The sequence below is a fragment of the Arachis hypogaea genome, chromosome 4, assembly GCF_003086295.3.
Source record: "Arachis hypogaea cultivar Tifrunner chromosome 4, arahy.Tifrunner.gnm2.J5K5, whole genome shotgun sequence".
Lineage (NCBI taxonomy): Eukaryota > Viridiplantae > Streptophyta > Magnoliopsida > Fabales > Fabaceae > Arachis > Arachis hypogaea.
The window spans coordinates 21,726,828-21,735,778 of record NC_092039.1 but is presented as its reverse complement, the minus strand read 5'-3'; the positions used below and the strand labels follow the sequence as shown (position 1 = coordinate 21,735,778).

Here is an 8,951-nt window from a genome sequence, read left to right as displayed (position 1 = left end):
TTCAGAGCATCAATTTCCAGAACTCCCTTCCTCTTAGGCATCCCATTACTCACGGAATTCCTCTCAGAAGTGTACATGAATTGGTTATTTGTAACCATGTCAATAAGTTCCTGAGCTTCTGCAGGCGTTTTCTTTAGGTGAATGAATCCACCAGCAGAATGGTCCAATGACATCTTGGAAAACTCAGATAGACCATAATAGAATATATCTATTATGGTCCATTCTGAAAACATGTCAGAAGGACACTTTTTGGTCATCTGCTTGTATCTTTCCCAAGCTTCATAGAGGGATTCACCATCTTTTTGCTTGAAGGTCTGAACATCCACTCTAAGCTTGCTCAGCTTGTGAGGAGGAAAGAATTTACCCAAGAAGGCTGTGACCAGCTTATCCCAGGAGTCCAGGCTATCTTTAGGTTGTGAGTCCAACCATGTTCTAGCTATATCTCTTACAGCAAAAGGGAAAAGCATGAGTCTGTAGACTTCAGGATCTACTCCATTAGTCTTAACAGTCTCACAGATCTACAAGAACTCAGTTAAAAACTGGTAGGGATCTTCTGATGGAAGTCCATGAAACTTGCAGGTCTATTGCATTAGAGCAACTAGTTGAGGTTTCAGCTCAAAATTGTTTGCTCCAATGGCAGGAATTGAGATGCTTCTTCCATCAAATTTGGACGTAAGTTTAGTATAATCACCAAGCATCCTTCTTGCATTATTGTTGTTGGGTTCGGCTGCCATCTCCTTTTCTTGTTCAAAAATTTTAGCAAGGTTGTCTCTGGCTTGTTGTAATTTAGCTTCTCTTAATTTCCTCTTCAGAGTCCTTTCAGGTTCCGGATCAGCTTCAACAAGAATGCCTTTTTCCTTGTTCCTGGTCATATGAGAAAGAATAGAACAGAAAAAGGAAGAGGAATCCTCTATGTCACAGTATAGAGATTCCTTTATGTTAGTAGAAGAAGAAGGGAATGAAGAAGAATGGAGAATGCAAACACACGGGTGAGGATAGGGGCAGTGATTTGAGATAAAGATAAGTGAAGAGAGGTGTTAGTAAATAAATAAATAAATAGAAGAAGATGAGAGAGAGAGAATTCAAAAATTGATTTTGAAAAGGGGTTAAATGATTTTCAAAAATTTAAAGGAAAAATTAAAATTAAAATTTAAAACAATTAATTAATTTAAAAAGAATTTTGAAAAAAGGATGAGATATTTTCAAAAATTAGAGAGGGAAGAGTAGTTAGGTGGTTTTGAAAAAGATAAGAAACAAATAAAAAAATTAATTAATTAGTTGAAAAAGATATTAAAATCAAATTTGAAAAGATAAGAAGATAAGAATTCAGATAAGATATTTTGAAATCAAATTTTTGAAAAAGATAAAATTTTGAAAAAGATATGATAAAAAGATATGATTAAAAAGATATGGTTGAAAAAGATTTAATTTTTAAAATTAAAAATAATTACTTAACTAACAAGAAACTAAAAGATAGGATTCTAGAATTTAAAGATTGAACCTTTCTTAACAAGAAAGTAACAAACTTCAAATTTTTGAATCAATCACATTAATTGTTAGCATCATTTTCGAAAATAAAGATAAAACTAAGAAAAATATTTTTGAAAAATATTTTTAAAAAAATTTTTAATTTTCGAAAATAAAAAAATGAAAAAGATTTGATTTTTGAAAAAGTTTTGAAAAGATAAGATTTTTAAAATTGAAAATTTGACTTGACTCATAAGAAATAGCTAAGTTTTAAAAATTTTTGACTAAGTCAACTCAAATTTTCAAAAATTATGAGAAAAATACAAGATAATTTTTTTTATTTTTTGAATTTAATGATGAGAGAGAAAAACAACTGAAATGACTCACAACATGAAAATTATGAATCAAAACTCATGATGCATGCAAGAACACTATGAATGTCAAGATGAACACCAAGAACACTTTGAAGATCATGATGAACATCAAGAACATATTTTTGAAAAAATTTTTATGCAAAGAAAACATGCAAGACACCAAACTTAGAAATCTTTAATGCTTGGACACTATGAATGCAAAAATGCACATGAGAAACAACAAAAGACACAAAACAAGAAATCATCAAGATCAAACAAGAAGACTTACCAAGAACAACTTGAAGATCATGAAGAACACTATGAATGCATGAATTTTCGAAAAAATAATGCATCAATTTTAAAAATATGCAATTGACACCAAACTTAAAATTTGACTCAAGACTCAAACAAGAAACACAAAATTTTTTTATTTTTATTATTTTATGATTTTTTTTTGTAAAATTTTTCGAAAATTATAGGGGAAAAATAAAATAAGAAATTCAAAATTTTTAATAAGAATTCCAGGAATCTTTCAATGTTAGCCTAAACCTCTAATCCAAAGGTTGGGCATGGCTTAAAAGCCAGCCAGCTTTAGGATATAAATCAGGCATGTAACAGTTGATATTCCAATTAACTTGCCTCTATGATGATGGTTTTGAAGTCTCAATCCAATTGAGTTAGACATGGCTTTACAACCAGCCAAGCTTCAACATACTTCATGAAACACTAGAATTCATTCTTAAAAATTTAGAAAAAAAAATTTCGAAAACAGATAGGAAATTTTTGAAAGATTTTTGAAAAAAATTTGAAAATAAAACAAAAAGAAAATTACCTGATCTGAGCAACAAGATGAACCGTCAGTTGTCCAAACTTGAACAATCCCCAGCAACGGCGCCAAAAACTTGGTGGACGAAATTCTGATCATCAACAATCGCTCCAAGGACTTGCTGCTCTCAAACGTGAATTACACTCTGTCATAATTCCGCACAACTAACCAGCAAGTGTACTGGGTCGTCCAAGTAATACCTTACGTGAGTAAGGGTCGATCCCACAGAGATTGTTGGTATGAAGCAAGCTATGGTCACCTTGTAAATCTCAATCAGGCAGATAATAATTGGTTATAGAATTTCAACTATTAATAATAAATAAACAGAAAATAAAGATAGAGTTACTCATGTAATTCATTGGTGAGAATTTTGGATAAGTGCATAGAGATTCTTGCTCCTGTTGAATCTCTGCTTTCCTACTGCTTCTTTCAATCATTCTTATTCCTTTCCATGGCAAGCTGTATGTAGGGCATCACCATTGTCAATGGCTACATCCCATCCTCTCAGTGATAATGGTCCAAATGCTCTGTCATAGTACGGCTAATCATCTGTCGGTTCTCGATCATGTCGGAATAGAATCCATTGATTCTTTTGCGTTTGTCATCACGCCCAACAATCGCGAGTTTGAAGCTCGTCACAATCATTCAATCCCAGAATCCTACTCGGAATACCACAGACAAGGTTTAGACTTTCCGGATTCTCATGAATGCCGCCATCAATTCTAGCTTATACCACGAAGATTCTGATTAAGGAATCCAAGAGATATGCGCCTGGCCTAAGGTAGAACGGAAGTGGTTGTCAATCACGCATTCATAGGTGAGAATGATGATGAGTGTCACGGATCATCACATTCATCATGTTGAAGTACAACGAATATCTTAGAACAGGAATAAATCGAATTGAATAGAAAATAGTAGTAATTGCATTAAAACTTGAGATACAGCAGAGCTTCACACCCTTAATCTATGGTGTGTAGAAACTCCACCGTTGAAAATACATAAGTGATGAAGGTCTAGGCATGGCCGAATGGCCAGCCCCCAAAACGTGATCAATAGTCTCCTAAGATGAATAATGGAATAAAACCAGGACCAAAGATGTCTAATACACTAGTAAAAAGTTCTATTTATACTAAACTAGCTACTAGGGTTTACAGAAGTAAGTAATTGATGCATAAATCCACTTCCAAGGCCCACTTGGTGTATGTTTGGGCTGAGCTTGATCTTTACACGAGCTGAGGCTTCTTTTGGAGTTGAACACCAAGTTGTAACGTGTTTTTGGCGTTCAACTCAAGTTCGTGACATGTTTCTGGCGTTTGACTCCAGAATGCAGCATGGAACTGGCATTGACCGCCAGTTTCCATCGTCTAATCTCAAATAAAGTATGGACTATTATATATTGTTGGAAAGCGCTTGATGTCTATTTTCCAACGCCGTTGAGATCGCGCCATTTGGATTTCTGTAGTTTCAGAAATTCATTTTGAGTTTAGGGAGGTCAGAATCCAACAGCATCAGCAGTCCTTTGTCAGCTTTCTTATCAGAGTTTTGCTCAAGTCCCTCAATTTTAGCCAGAAATTACCTGAAATCACAGAAAAACACACAAACTCATAGTAAAGTCCAAAAATGTGAATTTAGCATAAAAACAAATGAAAACATCCCTAAAAGTAGCTAGATCCTACTAAAAACTACCTAAAAACAATGCCAAAAAGCGTATAAATTATCCGCTCGTCAGTCTTCCTCATTGGGATTTGCATCCTCTCCTTCCTCTCTATGTTCGGCCATGTTGACTATGTCAATGGCCTTGCACTCTCTTTTTGGATTCTCTTCAGTATTGCTTGGGAGAGTACTAGGAGGAGTTTCAGTGACTTTCTTACTCAGCTGGCCCACTTGTGCCTCCAAAATTTTAATGGAGGACCTTGTTTCACTCATGAAACTTAAAGTGGCCTTAGACAGATCAGAGACTATGTTTGCTAAGTTAGAGGTCTTTTGCTCAGAATTCTCTGTCTCTTGCTGTGTAGATGATGGAAAAGGTTTGCTATTGCTGAACCTGTTTCTTCCACCATTATTAAGGCCTTGTTAAGGCTTTTGTTGATCCTTCCATGAGAAATTTGGATGATTTCTCCATGAGGGGTTATAGGTGTTACCAAAGGCTTCCCCCATGTAATTTACCTCTGCCATTGCAGGGTTTTCAGGATCATAAGCTTCTTCTTCAGAAGATGCCTCTTTAGTGTTGTTGGATGCATTTTGCAATCCATTCAGACTTTGAGAAATCATGTTGACTTGCAAAGTCAACACTTTGTTCTGAGCCAATATGGCATTCAGAGCATCAATTTCAAGAATTCCCTTCCTCTGAGGCGTCCCATTATTAACGGAATTCCTCTCAGAAGTGTACATGAATTGGTTATTTGCAACTATTTCAATAAGTTCCTGAGCTTCTGCAGGCGTTTTCTTTAGGTGAATGGATTCACCTGCAAAATGGTCCAATGACATCTTAGAGAACTCAGATAGACCATAATAGAATATATCTATCATGGTCCACTCTGAAAACATGTCAGAAGGACACTTTTTGGTCATCTGCTTGTATCTTTCCCAAGCTTCATAGAGGGATTCATCATCTTTTTTCTTGAAGGTCTGAACATCCACTCTAAGCTTGCTCAGCTTTTGAGGAGAAAAGAACTTAACCAAGAAGGCCGTGACCAGCTTATCCCAAGAGTCCAGGCTATCTTTAGGTTGTTAGTCCAACCATGTTCTAGCTTTGTCTCTTACAGCAAAGGGAAAAGCATGAGCCTGTAGACTTCAGGATCTACTCCATTAGTCTTAACAGTCTCACAGATCTGCAAGAACTCAGTTAAAAACTGGTAGGGATCTTTTGATGGAAGTCCATGAAACTTGTAGTTCTGTTGCATTAGAGCAACTAGTTGAGGTTTCAGCTCAAAATTGTTTGTTCCAATGGCAGGAATTGAGATGCTTCTTCCATCAAACTTGGAAGTAGGTGTAGTATAATCACCAAGCATCCTCCTTGCATTATTATTGTTAGGTTCAGCTTCCATATCCTTTTCTTGTTCGAAAATTTCAGTAAGGTTGTCTCTGGATTGTTATAATTTAGCTTCTCTTAGTTTCCTCTTCAGAGTCCTTTCAGGTTCAGGATCAGCTTCAACAAGAATGCCTTTTTTCTTGTTCCTGCTCATATGAGAAAGAAGAGAACAGAAACGGAAGAGAAATCCTCTATGCCACAATATAGATATTCCTTTATATTAGTAGAAGAAGAAGGGAATAGAGGAAGAAAAAAGTAAGAATCCAAACACAAGGGTGAGGATAGGTTCAGATTCTTGAGAAGAAGAGAAGTGTTAGTAAATAAATAAATAAATAAATAGAACAAGATGAGGGGGAGAGAATTTTTCGAAAATTAATTTTTAAAAAGAGTTAGTGATTTTTAAAAATTAAAAGAAGAATTAAAATTAAAATTAAAATTTGAAACAATTAGTTAATTAAAAATAATTTTTGAAAAAGAGTGAGAAATTTTCAAAAATTAGAGAGGGAAAAGTAGTTAGGTGGTTTTGAAAAAGATAAGAAACAAACAAAAAGTGAATTAGTTAGTTGAGAAAGATTTGAAAATCAATTTTGAAAAGATAAGAAGTTAGAAAAGATATTTTAAAATCAAATTTTTGAAAAAAAAAAGATATAATTTTAATAGATATGGTAAAAAGATATGATTTTTAAGAAAAAGATATTTTAAAAAAGATTTAATCTTTTAAAATTAAAATTGATTACTTGACTAACAAGAAACTAAAGGATATGATTCTAGAATTTAAAGATTGAACATTTCTTAGCAAGAAAGTAACAAACTTCAAATTTTTGAATCAATCACATGAATTGTTAGTAAAGTTTCAATTTTTTGAAATAAAGATAAGAAAAAGATTTTAAATTTCAAATTAAGAATTTTCGAAAAATAGTAAGAAAAATGAAAAAGATTTGATTTTTGAAAAAGTTTTGAAAAGATAAGATTTTTAAAATTGAAATTTGACTTGACTTATGAGAAATAGCTAAGTTTTAAAAATTTTTGATTAAGTCAATTCAAATTTTCGAAATTTTGAGAGAAATAAGGAAAAGATATTTTTTATTTTTGAATTTTTAATGAGGAGGGAGAAAAACACAAATATGACCCAAAACCTGAAAATTTTGGATCAAAACACTTAATGCATGCAAGAACACTATGAATGTCAAGATGAACACCATGAACACTTTGAAGATCATGATGAACATCAAGAACACATTTTTTTAAAACTTTTTATGCAAAGAAAACATGCAAGACACCAAACTTAGAAATCATTAATGCCTAGACACTATGAATGCAAAAATGCAAATGAAAAACAATAAAAGACACAAAACAAGAAAACATCAAGATCAAACAAGAAGACTTACCAAGAACAACTTGAAGATCATGAAGAACACTATGAATGCATGAATTTTCGAAAATTGCATAAATTTTTAGAAATATGCAATTGACACCAAACTTAAAAATTGACTCAAGATTCAAGCAAGAAACATAAAATATTTTTGATTTTATAATTTTCTAAATTTTTTTGGATTTTTTTTTCGAAATATATTATTAGAGAAACGAAAAAGAAAGGAAAAAAAATTTTCTTAGGATTTTTGAAAACTTTTTGAAAAGAAAATTACCTAATCTGAGCAACAAGATGAACCGTCAGTTGTCCATACTCGAACAATCCCCGGCAACGGCGCAAAAAACTTGGTGCACGAAATTGTGATCTCTAACAATGGCACTCAACTTGGCATGCGCATTTATAACTCATCACTTTCTTCACAACTTCGCATCACTAACCAGCAAGTGTACTGGGTCATCCAAGTAATAAACCATACGTGAGTAAGGGTCGATCCCACAGAGATTGTTGGTATGAAGCAAGCTATGGTCATCTTGTAAATCTCAGTCAAGCGGATAATAAATGGTGATAGAGTTTTCGAATAATAATAATAATAAATAAACAGAAAATAAAGATAGAAAAACTTATGTAGCTCATTGGTGAGAATTTCAGATAAGTGCATAGAGATGCTTGTTCCTGTTGAATCTCTGCTTTCCTACTGCTTTCTTTCAATCCTTCTTATTCCTTTCCATGACAAGCTGTATGTAGGGCATCACCATTGTCAATGGCTACATCCCATCCTCTCAGTGAAAAATGTCCAAATGCTCTGTCACGGCATGGCTAATCATCTGTCGGTTATCGATCATGTCGGAATAGAATCCATTGATTCTTTTGCGTTTGTCATCACGCCCAACAATCGCGAGTTTGAAGCTCGTCACAGTCATTCAATCTCAGAATCCTACTCGGAATACCACAGACAAGGTTTAGACTTTCTGGATTCTCATGAATGTCGCCATCAATTCTAGCTTATACCACGAAGACTCTGATCTCACGGAATGGAAGGCTCGGTTGTCAGGCGAGGGCAACCATGCGTCGTGCATCTGGAATCCAAGAGATACACACTCTAGCTCTCGCTTGTAGAACGGAAGTGGTTGTCAGGCACGCGTTCATAAGGATGGATGATGACGAGTGTCACGGATCATCACATCCATCAGGTTGAAGTACGAATGGTATCTTAGAATAGGAATAAATCGAATTGAATAGAAAATAGTAGTAATTGCATTAAAACTTGAGGTATAGCAGAGCTCCACACCCTTAATCTATGGTGTGTAGAAACTCCACCGTTGAAAATACATAAGTGATCAAGGTTCAGGCATGGCTGAATTGCTAGCCCCCAAAACGAAAACCAAGACGTAAAAAATCCAGATATGGAACCAAGATGTCTGAAACAATAGTAAAAAGTTCTATTTATACAAAACTAGCTACTAGGGTTTACAAAAATAAGTCTAAGTGCAGAAATCCACTTCTGGGGCCCACTTTGGTGTGTGCTTGGGCTGAGCTTGAGCTTTACACGAGCTGCGGCTTCTTTTGGAGTTGAACGCCAAGTTGTAACATGTTTTTGGCGTTCAACTCTGGTTTGTGACGTGTTTCTGGCGTTTGACTCCAGATTGTAGCATGGAACTGGCGTTGAGCGCCAGTTTACGTCGTCTAATCTCAAATAAAGTATGAACTATTATATATTGCTGAAAAGCTTCGGATGTCTACTTTCCAACGCCTTTAAAAGCGTATCATTTGACGTTTTGTAGCTCCAGAAAATCCATTTCGAGTGCAGGGAGGTCAGAATCTAACAGCATCAGCAGTCCTTTGTCAGCCTTCTTATCAAAGTTTTGCTCAGGTCCCTCAATTTCAGCAAGAAAATACCTGAAA

At 34.6% G+C, this 8,951-nt stretch overlaps 1 non-coding gene across 1 annotated transcript; it reads left to right on the top strand.

The window, feature by feature from the left end:
* The first annotated feature begins 231 nt into the window (after positions 1–231).
* On the top strand, positions 232–335 carry LOC112798848 (small nucleolar RNA R71). Its single transcript, XR_003200445.1, has one exon. It is a non-coding gene; the product is annotated as a small nucleolar RNA R71 (small nucleolar RNA).
* Positions 336–8,951: the final 8,616 nt, after the last annotated feature.